This window comes from Scyliorhinus canicula, chromosome 18 (genome assembly GCF_902713615.1).
Source record: "Scyliorhinus canicula chromosome 18, sScyCan1.1, whole genome shotgun sequence".
In the NCBI taxonomy this organism is placed as follows: Eukaryota; Metazoa; Chordata; class Chondrichthyes; order Carcharhiniformes; family Scyliorhinidae; genus Scyliorhinus; species Scyliorhinus canicula.
This window is the reverse complement of record NC_052163.1, coordinates 121,842,109-121,867,364: the sequence shown is the minus strand read 5'-3', so window position 1 is coordinate 121,867,364 and position 25,256 is coordinate 121,842,109. Positions and strand designations below refer to the sequence as shown.

At 51.7% G+C, this 25,256-nt stretch overlaps 1 long non-coding RNA gene across 1 annotated transcript in view; it reads right to left on the bottom strand.

The window, feature by feature from the left end:
- LOC119953599 overlaps positions 1–12,130 on the bottom strand; it is an 82,653-nt gene extending 70,523 nt beyond the window's left edge. The window contains exon 1 of the long non-coding RNA XR_005458053.1: positions 12,032–12,130. This is a non-coding gene — a long non-coding RNA (uncharacterized LOC119953599). The remainder of the gene's footprint in view (positions 1–12,031) is intronic.
- Between the last annotated feature and the right edge of the window lie 13,126 nt (positions 12,131–25,256).

The window sequence follows — 25,256 nt, the reverse complement described above, 5'->3', positions numbered from 1 at the left end:
TGTCTCGGTGTGTCTCTGTGTTCTGTGTGTCTCTGTGTGTCTCTGTGTGTCTCTGGTGTGTCTCTGTGTCTCTGTGTGTGTCTCGTGTCTCGGTGTGTCTCTGTGTGTCTCGGTGTGTCTCTGTGTGTCTCTGTGTCTCTGTGTGTCTCGGTGTGTCTCTGTGTGTCTCTGTGTCTCTGTGTGTCTCTGTGTGTCTCTGTGTGTCTCTGTGTGTCTCTGTGTGTCTCGGTGTGTCTCTGTGTGTCTCGGTGTGTCTGTACGTCTCGGTGTGTCTCTGTGTGTCTCTGTGTGTCTCTGTGTGTCTCTCTGTGTCTCTGTGTGTCTCTGTATGTCTCGGTGTGTCTCTGTGTGTCTCGGTGTGTCTCTGTGTGTCTCGGTGTGTCTCTGTGTGTCTCTGTGTCTCTGTGTGTCTCTGTGTGTCTCGTGTGTCTCTGTGTGTCTCTGTATGTCTCTGTGTGTCTCTGTGTGTCTCTGTGTGTCTCTGTGTGTCTCTGTATGTCTCGGTGTGTCTCTGTGTGTCTCTGTGTGTCTCTGTGTGTCTCTGTATGTCTCGGTGTGTCTCTGTATGTCTCGGTGTGTCTCTGTGTGTCTCTGTGTGTCTCTGTGTGTCTCTGTATGTCTCGGTGTGTCTCTGTATGTCTCGGTGTGTCTCTGTATGTCTCGGTGTGTCTCTGTGTGTCTCTGTGTGTCTCTGTATGTCTCTGTGTGTCTCTGTGTGTCTCTGTGTGTCTCTGTGTGTCTCGGTGTGTCTCTGTGTGTCTCTGTGTCTCTGTGTGTCTCTGTGTGTCTCTGTGTGTCTCGGTGTCTCTGTGTCTCTGTGTGTCTCTGTGTGTCTCTGTGTGTCTCTGTATGTCTCGGTGTCTCTGTGTGTCTCTGTGTGTCTCTGTGTGTCTCTGTATGTCTCGGTGTGTCTCTGTATGTCTCGGTGTGTCTCTGTATGTCTCGGTGTGTCTCTGTGTCTCTGTGTCTCGTGTGTCTCTGTGTGTCTCTGTGTGTCTCTGTGTGTCTCTGTGTGTCTCTGTGTGTCTCGGTGTGGTCTCGTGTGTCTCTGTGTGTCTCTGTGTGTTCTGTGTGTCTCTGTGTCTCTGTGTGTCTCTGTGTGTCTCTGTGTGTCTCTGTGTCTCTGTGTGTCTCTGTGTCTGTGTGTCTCTGTGTGTGTGTGTCTCTGTGTGTCTCTGTGTCTCTGTGTCTCTGTGTGTCTCTGTGTCTCTGTGTGTCTCTGTGTCTCGGTGGTCTCTGGTGTCTCTGTGTGTGTGTGTCTCTGTGTGTCTCTGTGCGTCTCGGTGTGTCTCTGTGCGTCTCTGTGTGTCTCTGTGTGTCTCTGTGTGTCTCTGTGTGTCTCTGTGTGTCTCTGTGTGTCTTGTGTGTCTCTGTGTGTCTCTGTGTGTCTGTGTCTCTGTGTGTCTCTGTGTCTCTGTGTGTCTCTGTGTGTCTCTGTGTGTCTCTGTGTCTCTGTGTGTCTCTGTGTGTCTCTGTGTGTCTCTGTGTCTCTGTGTGTCTCTGTGTCTCTGTGTGTCTCTGTGTGTCTCTGTGTCTCTGTGTGTCTCTGTGTCTCTGTGTCTCTGTGTGTCTCTGTGTGTCTCTGTGTGTCTCTGGTCTCTGTGTGTCTCTGTGTCTCTGTGTCTGTGTGTCTCTGTGTCTGTGTCTCTGTGTGTCTGTGTGTCGGTGTGTCTCTGTGTGTCTCTGTGTCTCTGTGTGTCTCTGTGTCTCTGTGTGTCTCGGTGTGTCTCTGTGTGTCTCTGTGTGTCTCTGTGTGTCTCTGTATGTCTCTGTGTGTCTCTGTGTGTCTCTGTGTGTCTCTGTGTGTCTCTGTGTCTCTGTATGTCTCTGTATGTCTCTGTGTGTCTCTGTGTGTCTCTGTGTGCTCTGTGTGTCTCTGTGTGTCTCGGTGTGTCTCTGTGTGTCTCTGTGTCTCTGTGTGTCTCTGTGTGTCTCGGTGTGTCTCTGTACATCTCGGTGTGTCTCTGTACGTCTCGGTGTGTCTCTGTACGTCTCGGTGTGTCTCTGTATATCTCGGTGTGTCTCTGTGTGTCTCTGTGCGTCTCGGTGTGTCTCTGTGTGTCTCGGTGTGTCTCGGTGTGTCTCGGTGTGTCTCTGTACGTCTCGGTGTGTCTCTGTATGTCTCGGTGTGTCTCTGTACGTCTCGGTGTGTCTCTGTATATCTCTGTGTGTCTCTGTATGTCTCGGTGTGTCTCTGTATGTCTCGGTGTGTCTCTGTACGTCTCGGTGTGTCTCTGTACGTCTCGGTGTGTCTCTGTACGTCTCGGTGTGTCTCTGTACGTCTCGGTGTGTCTCTGTACGTCTCGGTGTGTCTCTGTGTGTCTCGGTGTGTCTCTGTATGTCTCGGTGTGTCTCTGTACGTCTCGGTGTGTCTCTGTGTGTCTCGGTGTGTCTGTGTGTGTCTCGGTGTGTCTCTGTATGTCTCGGTGTGTCTCTGTGTGTCTCGGTGTGTCTCTGTATGTCTCGGTGTGTCTCTGTGTGTCTCGGTGTGTCTCTGTGTGTCTCGGTGTGTCTCTGTATGTCTCGGTGTGTCTCTGTGTGTCTCGGTGTGTCTCTGTATATCTCGGTGTGTCTCTGTGTGTCTCGGTGTGTCTCTGTGCGTCTCGGTGTGTCTGTATGTCTCTGTGTGTCTCTGTGTGTCTCTGTGTGTCTCTGTACGTCCTCGGTGTGTCTCTGTGCGTTCTCGGGTGTCTCTGTGTGTCTCTGTACGTCATCGGTGTGTCTCTGTGTGTCTCTGTGGTCTCTGTACGTCTCGGTGTGTCTCTGTATGTCTCGGTGTGTCTCTGAGTGTCTCTGTGTGTCTCTGTGTCTCTGTGTGTCTCGGTGTGTTCTCTCTGTGTCTCTGTATGTCTCGGTGTGTCTCTGTGTGTCTCGGTGTAGTCTCTGTGTGTTCGGTGTGTCTCGGTGTGTCTCTGTGTGTCTCGGTGTGTCTCTGTACGTCTCTGTGTGTCTCTGTGTGTCTCTGTGTGTCTCTGTGTGTCTCTGTGTGTCTCTGTGTGTCTCTGTGTGTCTCTGTACGTCTCTGTGTGTCTCTGTGTGTCTCTGTGTATCTCTGTGTGTCTCTGTGTGTCTCTGTGTGTCTCTGTGTGTCTGTGTGTGTCTGTGTGTCTCTGTACGTCTCTGTGTGTCTCGTGTGTCTCTGTGTGTCTCTTGTGTCTCTGTACGTCTCTGTGTGTCTCTGTGTGTCTCTGTGTGTCTCTGTGTGTCTCTGTACGTCTCTGTGTGTCTCTGTGTGTCTCTGTGTGTCTCTGTACGTCTCTGTGTGTCTCTGTACGTCTCTGTGTGTCTCTGTGTGTCTCTGTGTGTCTCTGTGTGTCTCTGTACGTCTCTGTGTGTCTCTGTGTGTCTCTGTGTGTCTCTGTACGTCTCTGTGTGTCTCTGTACGTCTCGGTGTGTCTCTGTGTGTCTCTGTGTGTCTCTGTGTGTCTCTGTACGTCTCTGTGTGTCTCTGTGTGTCTCTGTGTGTCTCTGTGTGTCTCTGTGTGTCTCTGTGTGTCTCTGTACGTCTCGGTGTGTCTCTGTGTGTCTCTGTACGTCTCTGTGTGTCTCTGTACGTCTCTGTTGTCTCTGTGTGGTCTCTGGTGTCATCTGTGTGTCTCTGTAGTCTCTGTGTGTCTCTGTACGTCTACGGTTGTGTCTCTGTGTGTCTCTGTGTGTCTCTGTGTGTCTCTGTACGTCTCTGTGTGTCTCTGTGTATCTCTGTGTGTCTCTGTGTGTCTCTGTGTGTCTCTGTGTGTCTCTGTGTGTCTCTGTGTGTCTCTGTACGTCTCTGTGTGTCTCTGTGTGTCTCTGTGTGTCTCTGTGTGTCTCTGTGTGTCTCTGTACGTCTCTGTGTGTCTCTGTGTCTCTGTGTGTCTCTGTGTGTCTCTGTGTGTCTGTACGTCTCTGTGTGTCTTGTGTGTCTCTGTGTGTCTCTGTGTGTCTCTGTGTGTCTCTGTGTGTCTCTGTACGTCTCTGTGTGTCTCTGTGTGTCTCTGTGTGTCTCTGTGTGTCTCGTGTGTCTCTGTGTGTCTCTGTGTGTCTCTGTACGTCTCGGTGTGTCTCTGTGTGTCTCTGTGTGTCTCTGTACGTCTCGGTGTGTCTCTGTGTGTCTCTGTACATCTCTGTGTGTCTCTGTGTGTCTCTGTGTGTCTCTGTGTGTCTCTGTGTGTCTCTGTGTGTCTCTGTACATCTCTGTGTGTCTCTGTGTGTCTCTGTGTGTCTCTGTGTGTCTCTGTACATCTCTGTGTGTCGGTGTGTCTCTGTGTGTCTCTGTGTGTCTCTGTGTGTCTTGTGTCTCTCTGTGTCTCTGTGTGTCTCTGTGTGTCCCTGTAGTCTCTGGTGTCTCTGTATGTCTCTGTGTGTCTCTGTATGTCTCTGTGTGTCTCTGTGTGTCTCTGTATGTCTCTGTGTCTCTGTATGTCTCTGTGTGTCTCTGTGTGTCTCTGTGTGTCTCTGTGTCTCTGTGTGTCTCTGTGTGTCTCTGTATGTCTCTGTGTGTCTCTGTATGTCTCTGTGTGTCTCTGTGTGTCTCTGTATGTCTCTGTGTGTCTCTGTATGTCTCTGTGTGTCTCTGTGTGTCTCTGTGTGTCTCTGTGTGTCTCTGTGTGTCTCGGTGTGTCTCTGTGTGTCTCGGTGTGTCTGTGTGTCTCTGTGTGTCTCTGTGTGTCTCTGTGTGTCTCTGTGTGTCTCTGTATGTCTCTGTATGTCTCTGTGTGTCTCTGTGTGTCTCTGTGTGTCTCTGTGTGTCTCTGTGTGTCTCTGTGTGTCTCTGTGTGTCTCTGTGTGTCTCTGTGTGTCTCTGTGTGTCTCTGTGTGTCTCTGTGTGTCTCTGTGTGTCTCTGTGTGTCTCGGTGTGTCTCGGTGTGTCTCTGTGTGTCTCTGTGTGTCTCTGTGTGTCTCTGTGTGTCTCGGTGTGTCTCTGTGTGTCTCTGTATGTCTCTGTGTGTCTCTGTGTGTCTCTGTGTGTCTCTGTGTGTCTCTGTGGTCTCTGTGTGTCTCTGTGCGTCTCGGTGTGTCTCGGCGTGTCTCTGTGTGTCTCTGTGCGTCTCGGTGTGTCTCTGTAGGTCTCGGTGTGTCTCTGTATGTCTCTGTGTGTCTCGGTGTGTCTCTCTGTGTCTCTGTGTGTCTCTGTGTGTCTCTGTGTGTCTCGGTGTGTCTCTGTGTGTCTCTGTGTGTCTCTGTATGTCTCTGTGTGTGTCTCTGTATGTCTCTGTGTGTCTCTGTGTGTCTCTGTATGTCTCTGTGTGTCTCTGTGTGTCTCTGAGTTTCTCTGTGTCTCTGTGTGTCTCTGTGTGTCTCTGTGTGTCTCTGTGTCTCTGTGTGTCTCTGTGTGTCTCTGTGTCTCTGTGTCTCTGTGTGTCTCTGTGTGTCTCTGTGTTGTCTCTGTGTGTCTCTCTGTGTCTCTGTGTGTCTCTGTGTGTCTCTGTGTGTCTCTGTGTGTCTCGGTGTGTCTCTGTGTGTCTCTGTATGTCTCTGTGTGTCTCTGTGTGTCTCGGTGTGTCTCTGTGTGTCTCTGTGTGTCTCTGTGTGTCTCTGTATGTCTCGGTGTGTCTCTGTGTGTCTCTGTGTGTCTCTGTGTGTCTCTGTGTGTCTCTGTGTGTCTCGGTGTGTCTCTGTACGCCTCTGTGTGTCTCTGTGTGTCTCTGTGTGTCTCTGTGTGTCTCTGTACATCTCTGTGTGTCTCTGTGTGTCTCTGTGTGTCTCTGTGTGTCTCTGTGTGTCTCTCTGTGTCTCTGTACATCTCTGTGTGTCTCTGTGTGTCTCTGTACATCTCTGTGTGTCTCGGTGTGTCTCTGTACGCCTCTGTGTGTCTCTGTACGTCTCTGTGTGTCTCTGTACGTCTCTGTGTGTCTCTGTACGTCTCGGTGTGTCTCTGTACGCCTCTGTGTGTCTCTGTACGTCTCGGTGTGTCTCTGTACGTCTCGGTGTGTCTCTGTACGCCTCTGTGTGTCTCTGTGTGTCTCTGTGTGTCTCTGTGTGTCTCTGTACGTCTCGGTGTGTCTCTGTACGTCTCGGTGTGTCTCTGTACGTCTCGGTGTGTCTCTGTACGTCTCGGTGTGTCTCGGTGTGTCTCTGTGTGTCTCTGTGTGTCTCTGTACGTCTCGGTGTGTCTCTGTACGTCTCGGTGTGTCTCTGTACGTCTCGGTGTGTCTCTGTACGTCTCGGTGTGTCTCTGTACGTCTCGGTGTGTCTCTGTACGTCTCGGTGTGTTTCTGTACGTCTCGGTGTGTCTCTGTACGTCTCGGTGTGTCTCTGTGCGTCTCGGTGTGTCTCTGTACGTCTCGGTGTGTCTCTGTGTGTCTCTGTGTGTCTCTGTGTGTCTCTGTATGTCTCGGTGTGTCTCTGTGCGTCTCGGTGTGTCTCTGTACGTCTCGGTGTGTCTCTGTATGTCTCGGTGTGTCTCTGTATGTCTCGGTGTGTCTCTGTATGTCTCGGTGTGTCTCTGTATATCTCGGTGTGTCTCTGTGTGTCTCGGTGTGTCTCTGTGTGTCTCGGTGTGTCTCTGTGTGTCTCGGTGTGTCTCTGTATGTCTCGGTGTGTCTCTGTGCGTCTCGGTGTGTCTCTGTACGTCTCGGTGTGTCTCTGTGTGTCTCTGTGTGTCTCGGTGTGTCTCGGTGTGTCTCTGTATGTCTCGGTGTGTCTCTGTACGCCTCTGTGTGTCTCTGTACGTCTCGGTGTGTCTCTGTGCGTCTCGGTGTGTCTCTGTATGTCTCTGTGTGTCTCTGTGCATCTCGGTGTGTCTCTGTATGTCTCTGTGTGTCTCTGTGCGTCTCGGTGTGTCTCTGTGTGTCTCTGTGTGTCTCGGTGTGTCTCTGTATGTCTCTGTGTGTCTCTGTGCGTCTCGGTGTGTCTCTGTGTGTCTCTGTGTGTCTCGGTGTGTCTCTGTGTGTCTCTGTATGTCTCGGTGTGTCTCTGTGCGCCTCTGTGTGTCTCTGTACGTCTCGGTGTGTCTCTGTGTGTCTCGGTGTGTCTCTGTATGTCTCGGTGTGTCTCTGTACGTCTCGGTGTGTCTCTGTACGTCTCGGTGTGTCTCTGTACGTCTCGGTGTGTCTCTGTACGTCTCGGTGTGTCTCTGTGCGCCTCTGTGTGTCTCTGTACGTCTCGGTGTGTCTCTGTACGCCTCTGTGTGTCTCTGTACGTCTCGGTGTGTCTCTGTACGTCTCGGTGTGTCTCTGTACGCCTCTGTGTGTCTCTGTGTGTCTCGGTGTGTCTCTGTACGTCTCGGTGTGTCTCTGTACGTCTCGGTGTGTCTCTGTACGTCTCGGTGTGTCTCGGTGTGTCTCTGTGTGTCTCTGTGTGTCTCTGTACGTCTCGGTGTGTCTCTGTACGTCTCGGTGTGTCTCTGTACGTCTCGGTGTGTCTCTGTACGTCTCGGTGTGTCTCTGTACGTCTCGGTGTGTCTCTGTACGTCTCGGTGTGTCTCTGTACGTCTCGGTGTGTCTCTGTACGTCTCGGTGTGTCTCTGTGCGTCTCGGTGTGTCTCTGTACGTCTCGGTGTGTCTCTGTGTGTCTCTGTGTGTCTCTGTGTGTCTCTGTATGTCTCGGTGTGTCTCTGTACGTCTCGGTGTGTCTCTGTATGTCTCGGTGTGTCTCTGTATGTCTCGGTGTGTCTCTGTATGTCTCGGTGTGTCTCGGTGTGTCTCTGTATGTCTCTGTGTGTCTCGGTGTGTCTCTGTATGTCTCGGTGTGTCTCTGTGCGTCTCGGTGTGTCTCTGTACGTCTCGGTGTGTCTCTGTGTGTCTCTGTGTGTCTCGGTGTGTCTCGGTGTGTCTCTGTATGTCTCGGTGTGTCTCTGTACGCCTCTGTGTGTCTCTGTACGTCTCGGTGTGTCTCTGTGCGTCTCTGTGTGTCTCGGTGTGTCTCTGTGTGTCTCTGTGTGTCTCTGTATGTCTCGGTGTGTCTCTGTGTGTCTCGGTGTGTCTCTGTGCGCCTCTGTGTGTCTCTGTACGTCTCGGTGTGTCTCTGTGTGTCTCGGTGTGTCTCTGTATGTCTCGGTGTGTCTCTGTACGTCTCGGTGTGTCTCTGTACGTCTCGGTGTGTCTCTGTACGTCTCGGTGTGTCTCTGTACGTCTCGGTGTGTCTCTGTGTGTCTCTGTGTGTCTCTGTGTGTCTCTGTACGTCTCGGTGTGTCTCTGTATGTCTCGGTGTGTCTCTGTACGTCTCGGTGTGTCTCTGTATGTCTCTGTGTCTCTGTACGCCTCGGTGTGTCTCTGTACGTCTCGGTGTGTCTCTGTACGTCTCTGTGTGTCTCTGTGTGTCTCTGTATGTCTCTGTGTGTCTCTGTGTGTCTCTGTGTGTCTCTGTATGTCTCTGTGTGTCTCTGTGTGTCTCTGTGTGTCTCTGTGTGTCTCTGTGTGTCTCTGTGCGTCTCGGTGTGTCTCTGAGTGTCTCTGTGTGTCTCTGTGTCTCTGTGTGTCTCTGTGTGTCTCGGTGTGTCTCGGTGTGTCTCTGTACGTCTCTGTGTGTCTCTGTGTGTCTCGGTGTGTCTCTGTGCGTCTCGGTGTGTCTCTGTGTGTCTCTGTGCGTCTCTGTGTGTCTCGGTGTGTCTCTGTGTGTCTCTGTGCGTCTCTGTGTGTCTCGGTGTGTCTCTGTGTGTCTCTGTATGTCTCTGTGTGTCTCGGTGTGTCTCGGTGTGTCTCTGTGTGTCTCTGTGTGTCTCTGTGTGTCTCGGTGTGTCTCTGTGTCTCTGTGTGTCTCTGTGTGTCTCTGTGTGTCTCGGTGTGTCTCTGTATGTCTCGGTGTGTCTCTGTACGTCTCTGTGTGTCTCTGTACGTCTCGGTGTGTCTCTGTACGTCTCGGTATGTCTCTGTACGCCTCTGTGTGTCTCTGTACATCTCGGTGTGTCTCTGTGTGTCTCTGTGCGTCTCGGTGTGTCTCTGTACGTCTCGGTGTGTCTCTGTGTGTCTCTGTGCGTCTCGGTGTGTCTCTGTACGCCTCTGTGTGTCTCTGTACGTCTCGGAGTGTCTCTGTACGTCTCGGCGTGTTTCTGTACGTCTCGGTGTGTCTCTGTACGTCTCGGTGTGTCTCTGTGTGTCTCTGTGCGTCTCGGTGTGTCTCTGTACGTCTCGGTGTGTCTCTGTACGTCTCGGTGTGTCTCTGTGTGTCTCGGTGTGTCTCTGTACGTCTCGGTGTGTCTCTGTATGTCTCGGTGTGTCTCTGTATGTCTCGGTGTGTCTCTGTACGTCTCGGTGTGTCTCTGTGCGCCTCTGTGTGTCTCTGTACGTCTCGGTGTGTCTCTGTACGTCTCGGTGTGTCTCTGTACGTCTCGGTGTGTCTCTGTACGTCTCGGTGTATCTCTGTACGTCTCGGTGTGTCTCTGTACGTCTCGGTGTGTCTCTGTACGTCTCGGTGTGTCTCTGTACGTCTCGGTGTGTCTCTGTACGCCTCTGTGTGTCTCTACATCTCGGTGTGTCTCTGTACGTCTCGGTGTGTCTCTGTATGTCTCGGTGTGTCTCTGTACGTCTCTGTGTGTCTCTGTATGTCTCTGTGTGTCTCTGTATGTCTCTGTGTGTCTCTGTACGTCTCGATGTGTCTCTGTACGTCTCGGTGTGTCTCTGTGTGTCTCTGTGTGTCTGCTGATAGATGCTGGCAGATCTGCGCATTTCCAGCTTCCTCTGTGGGTTATATTTTTGTTGGGTTTATGCATGTAAAGCTACAGATTCATTTTTTAAAATATATTTTGAATATATAGTATCACATTATGGGCGCCAGTGAGATGTGATAAATATCTTCACTTGTGAGGCTGACCATTGCTCATTTGCAGTCTCTCTGTTGGTGAGTTATCAGATCTTCACTGTGCACCTATTTATCCACTGGCCTTGACACATTCTCTATAAAATTTGTACTGGCGAGAGACTTTCCTGGTAATCCACTGCAAGTTTTCCCGATAAATTAACTGCATGCCTTAGCCAGTGATGTTTTTGATGATGGAGATGCATAAAGAGGCCTGGAAATGGGAAGAGAAAAGTTCTGCAAGGGTCCTTTTATAAGGACATCGAACAATCCACACCGAGTTTGGATGAAATGAAAGCCTACTTTACAACAATCTATTACCCCCATCTCCAGTCGATTCCTAGCCTTCCCTAGTCGGAGCCTTACTGGCCCTTTCTGCTTATACAAAGCCAAGTATTGTTAAGTATCGGGGGAGCTCGCACTCTGCAAGATCCAAATATGGTCAAGGTACTTTTGGATAATACAACCAGAGTGATAATGGTACCTGCGATATCTAACGGTTCTCCTGTGTAGGTGTCCAACCTGTCCTGGGTGTCTGTCAAATCCAAGGTCTGAATCCCCGGTTTAATGCAGTCAAACGTCTTCATCACGTCAGTGTCCATTGCATGGTGCGTAAAAGATCCCGTGCGCTATTTCAAGAACTAGCAGGGGGGTTCCCCTCCTTGCCCTGGACAATATTTACCCCTCAACCACCATCACAAAAAACAGGTTATTTGGTCATTTATCACGTCGCCGTTTGCAGGAGTTTGCTGAACACAAATTGGCTCCTGCATTTCGTACATGGCAACAGTGGCCGTGATTCTCCCCTACCCGGCGGGGCGGGGGGTCCCGGCATAGCGGAGTGGTGCCAACCACTCCGGCGTCGGGCCTCCCCAAAGGTGCAGAATTCTCCAAAACCGGCGCCAACGGCCTTTAACGCCTGCCGCCCGGTGTCGGGGCTGGCCGAAAGGCCTTCGCCGGTTCGCGCATGCGCTGGAGCGCAGCGGCCGCTGACGTCACCACTGGCGCATGCGCGGTAGGGGGTTCTCTTCCGCCTCCGCCATGGTGGAGGCCGCGGCGGCGGAAGAAAACGAGTGCCCCCCACGGCACTGGCCCGCCCGCCGATCGGTGGACCCCGATCGCAGGCCAGGCCACCATGGGGGCACCCCCCAGGGTCCGATCGCCCCGTGCCCCCCCAGGACCCCGGGGGCCCACTCGCGCCGCCAATCCCCATCGCGGGCCGGAGAATCGCCGCGGGGGGCACGCCAATCGGCGCGGCGTGGTTCCCGCCCCCGCCAATTCCCGGGTGGCGGAGAATTCCGGCCACGACGGGGGTGGGATTTACGCCGGCCCCGGGCGATTCTCCGACCCTGCGGTGGGTCGGAGAATTTCGCCCAGTGACTACACTTCGAAAAGTACTTGCATTGGCTGTAAAATGGTTTGGGATGCTGCGAGGTGGTGAGAGTGCAAGTTCTTTCTTCTCTTCAGCACAAGCTCGGAGAATTAAGGAGGAAATTTATTCTTGCAACATTCGCCTTCCGTCTGTCCCACGTACATCATTTTGCAACAAGACAGTGAGTCACCAGCAGTCAGGAACCAACCTATCACCATTTATAATGAACAATATGTACTTAAGATGTAACATAGGATGATTTGTAGGCTGTATATTAATTTCAGGGTTTGGATGACAAGTAATAAATCACTTGTGCTTTACTCATGTAATTTATGACATAACACAAACCTCTCAATGAGATTACAACTGACTTTCCTATTCTCTTTATTCTGTGGTTAGTGTTTAGTAATTTATTTTACCACCCTCCCCAAGATCAAAGGTGATAGCTCACATATGTATTATATCACTTAGCAATCACTGCCATTACTTGCAAAAGTCTTTTTAGAGGACCACGGGAGATTGTGCTGGCAGCCAACTCTACCGGTGGTGGTGACGCCTCCTCTGAATTCACGTGGGTTATAAATCTCTCTCAGAGCCTGCTGTCTCTGGTGCATTATTATCAATCTGAAGTCCCAAGAGTGTGTTTTGATTGAAAAACAAGGAGACTCTGCACCCGGCCCATAAATCAGCAGATTGACCTCTGCCATTCAGTCGCTGAATTCCCAGCTCTTATGTTGGGATCTTCTGAGTATCAGAGAGTTGGCAGATCAATGGAGCCAGCCAGTGCGGCAACCAAGCCTGATGTTATGCTCACCCGATGCCAACGTGCGTTGGCGTTCCTGAAGAATCTTTGAGAGTTCAAGCACTGTGTGATTTTATTCCCCCCCCCCCCACCCCACCGTCTCCAAAACCTTCTTAATCTAGTTGTAATTCTTTCATCCCTACCTTGGCTAAGAACAACAACCTTCGTACACAACGGAACTGAAAGTGCGCCCGGTGATGGGCGACCCAGGCTCGTGAGTGGGCCGCAAGATTGAAGTCAGGCTTGTTCGCTGACTGTGACCCTATGAATAAGATTGAATACATTTAATACACACCAAACATTTCATAAAGATTTATAGAAAATGCTTAATCATTCACATATTAATAGAACTGTCACCAACTTCAAATGGTAAAAAAACAAGAGAAATAGTCACAGTTTGAAAGCACGGCTCTCACGGTCAATGTTGGGAGCAATCAGCACGCACTTCACTCGCCCTCGCTTTACCTGTGAATCACTTCAGCCACACCGATAGGAAAAAAAAACACATGGGCGGAAATCAGTTGAATGTGGTAACTCTGTGCCTGGGCAACGGTCAGCGGAATGTCTCATTGGCCGCACTCAGAACCCAGATGGGCCGCGTGTGGCCTCTGGACGCAGGGTGCCACCACTGTGATAAGCCATCAGAACAACCATGCGAACACTGTTACTGAAGTAGTTCTTGGTACTCTGTGGCACAATGTGGGATGTGACTGGTCAGGGATGGCCAACAGAGACATCCCAAGGGCAGTAAGTTGATTTCTGGAAGTCGGAGAGCCTGAGCAGTAGAAGTTATGTGAAGGTTTTCCTGTGACTATTTAGGCGAAGGCACAAAACCCAAATGGAAGAATGGAAATGAAGGTTGTTGAAGAATTAGTGATTGGTGATGCCGTGTTTGTATTTTTAAATATGCAGATTGTTGGAGAGAGGGGTCCCATAGATTCAAGGGATGAAATCTCCCGCTCCGGCACTAGAGCATAGCGGGTAACCAGCCGAAACTCGCAATGTTCAGCAAATACATTATGGAGCCATGAGATTCATGTCAAATCTCATGGCGGGTCAAGGAAGGAATCAGCTACTCCGCCATCATGTCCAGTGCCATATTTAAAGGGCACCCGGCCCCCCCCTCCAAATCCCCCTACCTTGCAGAGTTGCCCCCCCCCCCCCCGGACCTCGTATCCTGAACACCCTTCCTGTGTGTGTTCCAATCTGCCCCTTTCCTCCATGTGCGTGCCGTCTGTTCCGTGACATACTGCCAGCACCTGGCAGAAGAGCGGAGGTAGTGGCCGGTGGGAGCTAAGTGAAATAGATCTCCCGCGCTGGGTACAGATCGGGAAATGGAACAGTCTGATTTCTTCCCGGCGAGGCAGAAGATTTCAAAGGGACAAGATTCTGGTCTGAGCCCTGTGGATGAGCATTCGGGACATGCAAATTCCCGGCGGGAATGACAACTCCCGCGCAGGCGCTGAGGGGACGATCGCAACTTGCTTTCCCGTCAGCCGCCTTGATCCCTGACACTGGCAGGACCAGAACATTCCACGCAAAGTCCTGGAAAAATTCCAGGATAAATCCTGAGTTCAGCATAGTAACAATTAAGAAAGGATTATGTGACAGCTGGTGCGTTTACAGGAAAGGTTCATACTTCAGTTTTCCCAATTGGCATATTCCAATATTCCATGTTACAGTTTCACATCTTCTGCAGTTTGTAAGCTGCCTTTGCCAAATCTTTCCTTCTCGTGTTGTTACTTGCAGGGCAATATTGAGCAATGTAATTGCCCTAATTTTGATAAATAGCAAAAGACTACTGGTGGAATTTAGTGCTCAGTGCACAGAATGCGGGCGGAGGCCGGACGCCTGGCGTGTAGGGCGGAGGCCGGAGGCCTGGCGTGTAGGGCGGAGGCCAGATGCCTGGTGTGTAGGGCGGAGGCCGGACGCCTGGCGTGTAGGACGGAGGCCGGACGCCTGGCATGTAGGGCAGAGGCCGGAGGCCTGGCGTGTAGGGCTGAGGCCGGACGCCTGGTGTGTAGGGCGGAGGCCGGAGGCCTGGCGTGTAGGGCGGAGGCCGGACGCCTGGCTTGTAGGGCGGAGGCCGGAGGCCTGGCGTTTAGGGCGGAGGCCGGAGGCCTGGCGTGTGGGGCAGAGGCCGGACTCCTGGCGTGTTGGGCGGAGGCCGGACGCCTGGCGTGTAGGGCTGAGGCCGGAGGCCTGGCGTGTTGGGCGGAGGCCGGATGCCTGGCGTGTAGGGCGGAGGCAAGACGCCTGGCGTGTAGGGCGGAGGCCGGACAGGAAACGTCACCTGCCTCTAATACGCCACATTCTGTGGTTTTAGACCATAAGACCATAAGACATAGGAGCGGAAGTAAGGCCATTCGGCCCATCGAGTCCACTCCACCATTCAATCGTGGTTGATTTCAACTCCATTTACCCGCTCTCTCCCCATAGCCCTTAATTCCTCGAGAAATCAAGAATTTAATAATGTTTTGCTGCTTTTGAGCCATTATATCAGCCGTCAATCCTTTCAGATTCTTTTCCTGTGCACCTTACTTTTTAGTTTAGTGTTCATTTTCGGGATTCTTTGGTTTTGTCGGATTTTTTTATTGAAACTTCGCTTTGCCGGAGTTTTTTGGCACCTGTCCCAGTGTACAGCAGAGGTTTTACAATCTGAGTGTCCCATCTTACTGCCATTAAGAGATAATTTTTCAAAATGTCATAATTACTTTTGGTTTGACCTTCTGCTGCTCATGTCGCCCATTTCTTCAATTCTATTTATAAATAGTTATTGGTTTATATGATATGTGCATGAGTGGAAGAGAAACAAGAGACAGTCGAATTATAGACGGATGCTTTTATTTTGATTCCTAGAATGGCTTAATAACTAAAATTCAACTCCCTTTTCTTCCCTTACTCCTCCAAGTTAAAGATCTTAAAAGGTATTATCAAGTGTCATGAAAGAGAAAATGCTGGAAAATCTCAGCAGGTCTGGCAGCATCTGTAGGGAGAGAAAAGAGCTAACGTTTCGAGTCCAGATGACCCTTTGTCAAAGCTTTGACAAAGAGTCATTGGACTCGAAACGTTAGCTCTTTTCTCTCCCTACAGACGCTACCAGACTCGCTGAGATTTTCCAGCATTTTCTCTTTCGTTTCAGGTTCCAGCGTCCGCAGTAATTTGCTTTTATCAAGTGTCACAATATTCAATAGTTCCCGAGCAAGATGGAACTCTGTGAGAAACCAAATTCACAGCGTCTTTCTAATCTGAGTAGGCCTCAAAAATATTTTACACTTTGGGGTGATGGAGGTACATTGGTTACATCACGAGATTAGCAATCTGGAGACCTAGGCTAGTGCTTTGGGAACAAAGGTTCAAATCGATAAAAATAGCTGTTGGTGAAATTTAAATTCAATTCATCAAATCATAGAAACCCTGCAGTGCAGAATGAGTCCGTTCGGCCCATCGAGTCTGCACTGACTCTTTGAAAGAGAACCCTATCTCTGCCCAATCCCTCTCCCCGTAACCCCACCTAACCTTTGGACACTAAGGGGCAACCTAGCACGGCCAATCCACCTAACCTGCACAACGTTGGACTGTGGGAGGAAACCGGAGCACGCGGAGGAAACCCACGCAGACACGGGAAGAACGTGCAGACTCCACACCAGTCACCCGAAGCTGGGATTGAACCCGGGCCTCAGGTGCTGTGAGGCAGCAGTGCTAACCACTGTGCCACCCCAAATCTGGAATTCAAAGCTCAACCCCTAGTAATGGCAACCGGGATCCTGTCACCCATTGTCGTAAAAACCCATCAGGTTGATGAATATCCTTTAGGGAAGGAGATCTACCGTCCTTATCTTGTCTGTCCGATATGTGGTTCCATAACTGCCTTCTGAGATGGCCTAGCAAGGGCAATTAGGGATGGGCAACAGCTGCTGGCTTTACCGGCAATGCCCACATCCCATAAGAATAAATAAAACAATCAATGAACTGGTTTTGAACTGTATCCATTGTTGTAATGTAGGCACTAAAACAGCAACTCCTGCAAACAGCAGGAATATGGCAATGACCAGGTTAACTGCTGTGATGTTAATTGAGGGATAAATCTGGGCCTGGACACAATTCTCCTGCTCCTCTTTGAAACGGTGCCATGGTGTCTTTTATGTCCACCTCAGAGGGCAGGCAGGGCCTCAGTTTAACACCCCATCTGAACGGGAGCAATGTGACAGTGCTGCACTCCTTCATTCCTGCTGGCAGCTTACACCTTTGTACCCAAGTCTCTGTGAGTGGGTCTTGAACCCACAACCTTCTGACTCCGGGGTTAGAGTGCGAACTGTACACTCGATGCCTCTTCCCAGTTTGACTTCAGGAAAGGCGTAATTATCTCCTCCAGTGGCACAGCTGACAAAGACAATGAGCCTGATTTTAACCTTGGGGCCAGTTCTCAAGAGATTGGGGATGTGTGCAGGTTAGAAATTCAGCAGAGCTCAGGAAATGATTGCCGGTACGTTTTAACACCGAGGCCTAAATTTACACCCGGCCCATCAAACATTCCTGGCAGGGAAATCGCCCGCCCTGGAAGCCAGGGACGTGGCTGGACTGACAGTCTGAGCTGCCGGTGGGCGACTGGCTATTGGGAAGGAGGAGACAAATCCTCAGCCTCTTAAACACTCCTGGCCCCAGCAGCAAAGCGACAAATGACTCCTTTTGCTCTGGTCCCACTACAGCTACCCAATCAGGTCATTGAGTTAAAATTACAGTCGGGTCCCAGAGAGCAGCTGCTTGCTGTCCGCCATACCTGCTGAGCCTGCTCTCAGCTCATGGCTCTCAAGGATCACCACTGCGGGGGCAGCATGGTGGCACAGTGGTTAGCATTGCTGCCTACTGCGCTGAGGATCCGGGTTCGAATCCCGGCCCTGGGTCACTGTCTGTGTGGAGTTTGCACATTCCCCCCGTGCCTGCGTGGGTTTCACTCCCAGAACCCAAAGATGTGCAGGGTAGGTGGATCGGTCACGCTAAATTGCCCCTTAATTGGAAAAAAATAATTGGGTACTCTAAATTAAAAAAAATAAAATAAAAAAAATTAAAAATAATAATGATCACCACTGCGTTGAAGTTTTTGCAGCATTGAACCTGTTCAGTTTGCTACAGGAGGCCACAGTCAGACATCTGGGCAGAGTGGGTGGGGACAAACTGTTCCCCCTCGTAAAAGGATCGAGAACTCGAGGGCACAGATTTAAAGTGATTTGCAAAAGAAGCAAAATGTGACGCGAGGAAAAAAACGTTTTCACGCGACAATCATAGAATTGACAGTGCAGGAGGAGGCCATTCGGCCCATCGAGTCTGCACCCGACCCAAGCCCACACCTCCACCCCATCCCTGCAACCCAGTAACACGAGTGTCTGGAATTCACGGCTTGGAAGTATGTGGTGGAGGCAGGCTCAATCGAGGCATTCAAGACGGCATTAGGCAATAGCTTGAATGGAAACCAAGTTGCAGGGGTGCCGGGAAAAGGCAGGAGAATGTCACTAAGTCATGATGCTCATTAGGAGAGCCGATGCAAACACGATGGGCCGAATGGCCTCCTTCTGCAATGTAACAATTCTGTGACCTCTCAACCTGCAGTAGATCGCTACATTTATCAGGTCACTGCAGCCCTGTTCTCCAGCGCAGGATCGGGCACCATCTTCCTCATTGACCTCAGGAGATAGCTTTGGATTAGTGACTGACTTCCGAATCCTCAACACTGAAATATATGTAATATCACGCAAACTCTGACAAGTTCATTCAGCACAGACTGGAATCCATCATAGAAAATATTTGGTTGGTTGGGCAATGTGTGCAGGACAACTTGCTTTTCTAATCTAAGAAAATGGAAGTCCATTTCATTAATTACAACTTGAATTTATATCACCCCTTTAACTTAGAAACAGCCCAAACAGCCAAAGCAACATTTCACAGTGATCGACGTTAGGAGGTGTGAGCTCAGGCGGTTAAAAGCTTGGTCAAAAAGAGATGGATTTTAGGGGGGGGCTTAAAGGAGGAGTGGGAGGCAGAGAGGTTGAGGGATGGAATTCAATAGCTTAGAGCTGAGGCAAGGGTGGAGCGACAGAAGTGTGCAGCTGAAGAGTAATTACAGGAGGACCACCACCATTCAGGTCTGCACAGGGAGTTCACAAAGGAACGAATTGCATTTATATAGCAACTTTTATGACATCCCAAAGAACGATATTGCCAATGAAGTGCAAATACATTAATCTTAAGCCAGTCTAGCATCTCAGTCTGCCTTCCTCTCCTCATGGCCAATCTTGTAAGCAAGGTGACAGGTTAACTGCTAGAGGATTGGAGATACCTACACATGAAGGTCATTATAGAACACATCAGAGGGATATCGAAACAGAACGGTTCTGCGGGGTGACTGAAATATATGTATGATCACTTTAACCAGACAGTTAGTTCAGCACAGAGTGGGATCCATCTTAGGATGTTCCTGCAAGTTAGCGTGAGCTATACAGTAGACTATGTGCCTATCAACATCCGCGGGATTACCATTGACCAGAAACCCTTCAGGACTGGCCATATAAATACTGTAGCTACAAGAGTAGGACAAAGGCTAGGAATCCTGCAGTGAATAACTCATCTCCTGACTCCCCAAAGCCTGTCCACCATCTACAAGGCACAAGTCAGGTGTGTGATGGAACACTCTCCACTTGCCTGGTGAGTGCAGCTCCAACAACACTCAAGAAGCTCGCCACCATCCAGGACAAAGTAATCATCTTGATTGATACCCCTTCCACAAACAGTCGCTCCCTCCACCACCGACGTACAGTAGCAACCGTGTGTACCATCTCCAAGATGCACCACAAGAACTCACCAAGGCTCCTGAGGTAGCACCTTGCAAACCCACGACCACTGCCATTGAGGACAAAGGCAGCAGATGCATGGGAATGCCATCACCTAGAAAGCCACTCGCCATCCTGACTTGGAAATGTATCGCTGTTCCTTCAGTGTCGCTGGGTCAAAATCCTGGAGCCCCTCCCCAACAGCACAGTGGGTGTACCTACTCCTCAGGCACTGCAGCGGTCCAAGAAGGCAGCTCACCACCACCTTCTCAAGGGCAATTAGGGATGGGCAATAAATGCTGGTCTAAGCCAGCAAAGCCCACATCCCTTGAATTCATTTCTGAAAACAATGATTTTCTAAAAGATAGCTTGATTGTTTTTTCATCCATTCCCCCAGATATAGTGAGAAATGGTATTGCATTCATCCAGGTCAACTGTTCACCCCCGATTCCCAGTGCTCTCAATGTTACACTTTGCAATCGTGGGATTTGAACTCTCTTGGTTGTTAGCTGACGGCGCGACTGTCAGCTACCTGCACAGATAGCCCTTGAATTGTCTCTTGATTAATTCTCCCTCCTTTTAATTTTCAGAGTTTAGGGGATTATAAAGTTAAGGTGAACAGATTGGGATCTATTTTTAAAAATGGGCCATTTTTGCAATGCTATTAGTGTCAGAGAAACACATAAAATACATTAGAAGCAATTAATTTATTGGTAGAAATGTATACTATAATGGATAGAGAGGGTTAATGTGCACTCTCTGGGGAAGTATAATTCATCTCAGTCATGAGCAGCCCTTACTGTAGATGATATGTCCATGCTTTACATCTGCACAGGATAAAATGCAACATAAAACTGCACCAGACAGATAAAAGCTTTTCATTTATTAAACTGATGTAAACTTGACAAGTATTTTAATTCTACTTATTTTTGTCTCTATTTATGATAGTCTTTTTATGCAGCATGGAAACCTGAGGTGAAGGCGGAGGAGGATTCAAAGCAGCACAGAGCTTTTCAAAACAACCACCCCATTAGTTATTTATATGGGCGTGTGTTGGCATTTCTTCCCGCTGTTTCTCCTGAGCGCTCACTGGGGTGCAAGCCAATGCGTGTCTGACTCCTTCCTTGTCGAGTTGCCACCACCTATCGGGAGCCAGTGGTTGCGTGCTGACAGGCTGTCTGACTGCACAGGACGGAACCCATTCCTGTTCTCCCTCATGAATTGGGAATGGTAACATTGGTCCATTATTGCCCCCAACCCCCATCCATAACTCAGGAACTCTGAGGCCAACATTCCAGGCGAGAGCCGCTAAACCTAATTGAGCGGGAATTCAAGGACTGTCAAAGCAGGTAGTTGACGGTAGTGACAATGGTAATAGGCTACAAACCTTGGCCGGGATTCTCTTGGGCGTCAATCCCGCCCCCACCGTGTCTCTAATTCTCCGCCACCCGAGATTCGGCAGGGGCGGGAATCGGCGGGCCCCCCACGGCGATTCTCCGGCCCGCGATGGCCCGAGTACCACCGCTGACAAGCCTCTCCCGCCGGCGTGGATTAAACCACCTACCTTACCGGCGGGATTGACGGCGACCCCGGGGGGGTGCCCCCACGGTGGCCTGGCCCGCGATCGGGGCCCACCGATCGGTGGGCGGGCCTGTGCCGTGGGGGCACTCTTTTTCTTCCGCCTTCGCCATGGTCTTCACTATCGCGGAGGCAGAAGAGACCCCCTCCCCTGCGCATGCGCCGGGATAACGTCAGCTGCCGCTGACGCCCTGTCGCATGCGCGGATTTACGCCGGCCGGCGAAGTCCTTTCGGCCCCGGCTGACGTGGTGCCAAAGGCCATTCATGCCAGCCGGCGAAGCGGGAACCACTCCGGCGCGGGCCTAGCCCCTCAAAGTGAGGGCTTGGCCCCTAAAGGTGCGGAGACTTCGGGGTAGGGGAGAATCCCGGCCCAGGAGTGCAAATCCAACTTTGGTAAAGCAAGAGCGGCACGTGGCACAGTGGTTAACACTGGGGCTATGGCGCCAAGGACCCGGGTTTGAATCCGAGCCCTGGGTCACTGTCCGTGTGGAGTTTGCACATTCTCCAAGTCTGCGTGGGTTTCACCCCACAACCCAAAAGATGTGCAGGGTAGGTGGATTGGCTACGCTAAATTGTCCATTAATTGGAAAAAGAAATAATTGGGTACTCTAAAATTTAAAAAAAACTATGGTAAAGTTTAGAATAATAATAATCTTTATTGTCACAAGTAGGCTTACATTAACACTGCAATGAAGTGTGGCGACTAGGAGCTTTTCACAGTAACTTCATTAAAGCCTACTTGTGACAATAAGCTATTATTATTATAAAATCCACAAGTCGCCACACTCCGGCGCCTGTTCGGGTACACTGAGGGAGAATTCCCAATGTCCAATTCACCTAACAAGCACGTCTTTTGGGACATGTGCGAGGAAACCGGAGCACCCGGAGGAAAACCACGCAGACACGGGGAGAACGTACAGACTCCGCACAGACAGTGACCCAAGCCGGGAATCGAACCCGGGTCCCTGGCGCTGTGAAGCAACAGTGCTTCAAACTGGGATACTTTTCCTTAGAGAAAAGAGGATTAAGAAGAGATTTGATAGAGGGGTTCGAAATCATGAGGGTCTCAATAGAGATTAGATCGACAGAAACTGATGCCATTGACAGGAAGATCAATAACTGGAGGACAAAGTTTTAAGGTGATTGGCAAAAGAACCAAAGGTTACATGAGCTAAGCACATGTACGCAGCGAGTGGTTAGGATCTGAATGGTTAGCTAGGTGGAGAGGCCGAATAGACTCGGACTGTTTTCATTAGAAAGACGGAGGTTGAGGGGTGATCTGATTGACGTCTACAAGATTATGAGGGGCATGTTTAGAGTGGATTGGCAGGCACTCTTTCCCAGGGTGGAGGGGTCAGTCACCAGGGGGCATAGGTTTAAGGTCCGTGGGGAAACGTTTAGAGGAGATGCGCGAGGCACGTTTTTTACGCAGAGGGTGGTGAGCGCCTGGAACGTGTTGCCAGGGGAGATTGTGGGAGCAGATACATTAATGGCGTTCAAAAGGCATCTTGACAAACACATGGATAGGATGGGTATAGAGGGATACGGCACAAGGATGTGCTGAGGGTTTTGGCAAAGGTTGGTATCCTGACCAGTACAGGCTTGGAGGGCCGAAGGGCCTGTTCCTGTGCTGTATTGTCCTTTGTTCTTTGGGATGCACCGCCTGACAGTGGCGGAGGCAGGTGTGATCATAACGATCAAAAGAGAATTGGATAAACATCTGGAGGGGAAAACAAATATCAGGATTACGGGGCAGGGGTTTGGGGAAAGGGAAATGGTTGTGGAGAGCTGACCATCGGCTGAAAGGTCGCTTTCTCTGCCATAACCATGCTATTGTTCTATAACAACTTTTTCTGAACCCACTGGGAAAAATTTTAAATCTATTTTTAAGGCAAAGGGTAAGAGGGCAAAGATAAAAATGAAAACTGAGCCTTAACTCTTTTCTTTTACAATCCTCATTAAAGCTTGCACGTCTAAATTGCATTGTGAAGATGGTAATGGACAGTTGGCAGGGACTTACAAAGCTATAGTTTCATTGCATGGCAATTAAAATGTCATAAACCAGCAAGGAAAGGTTTGACCAATTTATGAATATCAGCAGAATTACTGAGATCGAATAACAAGCCTTGCCATGACTCGCCGTTTGTCATTTATACTGAGCAGTTTATATTTGATCCAATCCCTCGTCTTTGCTCGACTTGTAACTCAGACAGGAATATCGTTCCCAGGAAAGCAGCAGGCTTCAAAATAGTTTGGAGTAGGGAGATGGCAATCAGCCCCTTGAGCCTGTTCTAGCAGTTATCTAGATCAGTGCTTCTCAAAGTGTGGTACGTGTACCGGTGCCGGTACGCGAGCCATCGTCTGCCGGTACTTGGAGTGTTTCCAGAAAAGAAAGAGACAGTAATCCTGGATTGGCTTGTTTCGCTCACCGGTCCCTGGCACATTGAAAATAAAAACTGCCGGTCCGCCACATCAGATAGTTTGAGATGCACTGATCTAGATCATGGTTGACTGTACCGGAACTCTACTTTATCAGCCTTTCGGCCATGTCCCTTGATAATTTGGCCGACCAAAACCTTGTCCATCTGTCTCAGAAAATGCCATTTGACTCCCAACATCTGAAGCCTTTTGGTCGTCTCAAGCCTCAACCTCCCTGCCACCAACACTCCCTGGACAGAAAGAAACCATCTTATTAGAAGAGAGAATGGCAAATTTTCACCTTCACTGTGCGTGAAAAAGGGCTTTCTGATTGGTTTTAAGGGGCTGGATTCTCCGGTCGCCGACGCTGAAATCGCGTTTGGCAACGGGCCGGAGAATCCGAATTCCCGACAGAATCGGGGGAGGCGCCGCTTCCGCGATGCGCCGCTCGCTGCAAAACAGCGTACTCGGAGAGTACATCGCGTCACGTATCCACGGCCTCAGGACATTGCCTGATGCCCACCCCCCCCGATGATCCGCCCCCGACCGGCTGAGTTCCCGACAACGTGGGTCGCGTGTGGTCTCACCCGTCGGGAACTCGGCGTGGCGGCTGCGGATTCAGTCCAGCGCCGCCACAGTCGGGGGAGGTCCGATCCGCGGGCAGGGGGTGACATATTCAGGGCTGGACCACCGTGGTTGGGTGGTCCGGGGTGCGTGAGCCGGCCAAAGGGGGGAACTATTTCGTGGGGAATTTCTCAGAAATTCTCCAGGCCGTTTCGGCAGCGAGAGCTGGGTGCTCCGCATTGCCGTCCTGGTACACCCCAGCAAAATGGAGAATCGGTGGCCGTTTTGCGCCAGTTTTCCTGGCTTAAAACTCCACCGTTCCCACGGCCTTTTGTATTAGATTCCCTCACGAGAGAAAATAGATTCTGGGAATGATCTGGGAATGTGCCCAGCGTGGAAGGCCACTCAGAAGCAAGGTCCCCCTCCCAACAGCATCGCTCAAGGGGTCGTTGGCATGCACAAAGCTCTCCACCTCATCAAGGTGGAAGGTTTTACCCACTACCACCGTGCTAGCTGACTGAAATTGATGGTTCCTTGTCTGGCAATGTCTCAACTCCGGAGGGGGAGGAGGAGGAGGAGAGGGGGGGAGGAGGGGGAGGGAGGGGGAGGGAGGGGAAGGGAGGGGGAGGGGAAGGGAGAGGGAGAGGGAGGGGGAGGGGAAGGGAGGGGGAGGAGTTAGGGGGAGGGAGGGAGAGGGGAGGAGGGGGAGAGAGAGGGGGAAGGGAAGGGAGGGGGAGGAGTTAGAGCGAGGAGTTAGGGGGAGGGAGGGAGAGGGGAGGAGGGGGAGAGAGAGGGGGAGGGGAAGGGAGGGGGAGGAGTTAGAGCGAGGAGTTGGGGGAGGGAGGGAGAGGGGAGGGGAGAGAGAGGGGGAAGGGAGGGAGGAGGGAGGGGGGAGGGGGAAGGGAGGGAGGAGGGAGGGGGAGGGGGAAGGGAGGGAGGGAGGAGGGGGAAGGGAGGGAGGAGGGAGGGGGAAGGGAGGGAGGGGAGGAGGGGAGGTAGGGAGGAGTTAGAGGGAGGGGGAAGGGGAGGGGGAAGGGGGAGGGAGAGGGACGAGTTAGAGGGGGGAAGGGGGTGGGGAGGGGAAGGGGTGAGGGGAGGAGGAAGGAGGGAGAGGGGAGGGGGAGGGGGAGGGGGAGGGGGAGGGGGAGGGGGAGGGAGGAGTTAGAGGGAGGGGGGAAGGGGGTGGGGAGGGGAAGGGGTGGGGGGAGGAGGACGGCGGGGAGGAGGAAGGAGGGAGAGGGGAGGAGGAAGGGGGAGAGGGGAGGAGGAGGGCGGGGAGGAGGGCGGAGAGGAGGAGGAGGGGGAAGGAGGGGGGAAGGAGGAGGAGGGGGAGGAGGGGGGAAGGAGGAGGGGGAGGAGGGGGGAAGGAGGAGGGGGAGGAGGGGGAAGGAGGAGGGGCAGGGGGAGGAGGGGGAAGGAGGAGGGGAGGAGGGGGGAAGGAGGAGGGGGAGGAGGGGGAAGGAGGAGGGGGAGGAGGGGGGAAGGAGGAGGGGGAGGAGGGGGAAGGAGGAGGGGGAGGGGGAGGAGGGGGAAGGAGGAGAGGGGAAGGAGGAGGGGGAGGAGGGGGGAAGGAGGAGGGGAAGAGGAGGAGAGGAGGAGGGGAGAAGGAGGAGGGGAAGAGGAGGGGGGAAGGAGGAGGGGGAAGGAGGTGGGGGAAAGAGGAGGGGGTGAAGGACGGAGGGAGGGTGCAGTCATGTTCAGGGGGTGGTCGGGGCAGGGGGCCTCCATGTTCCGGAGAGGGGGGGGAGGGTTTTCCGCGGGAGCGACATGCCAGCCGGCCTGCCATGGCGGACGATGGTGAAGCCACGCCTGCAAGTTGAGGTCATGCTGATGGGCAAAGGCCACTGGCGCCGCCATCCCGCGCGGCCACACGCCTTGACCTTGGGGGGGCCCAGCCCCGCACCCCCCCCCCCACAAAGGTGGCGCAACACCCAGCTGACGGAGACTATCTCTGGGAAGGGTCAAGGTGACACACATGCCAGC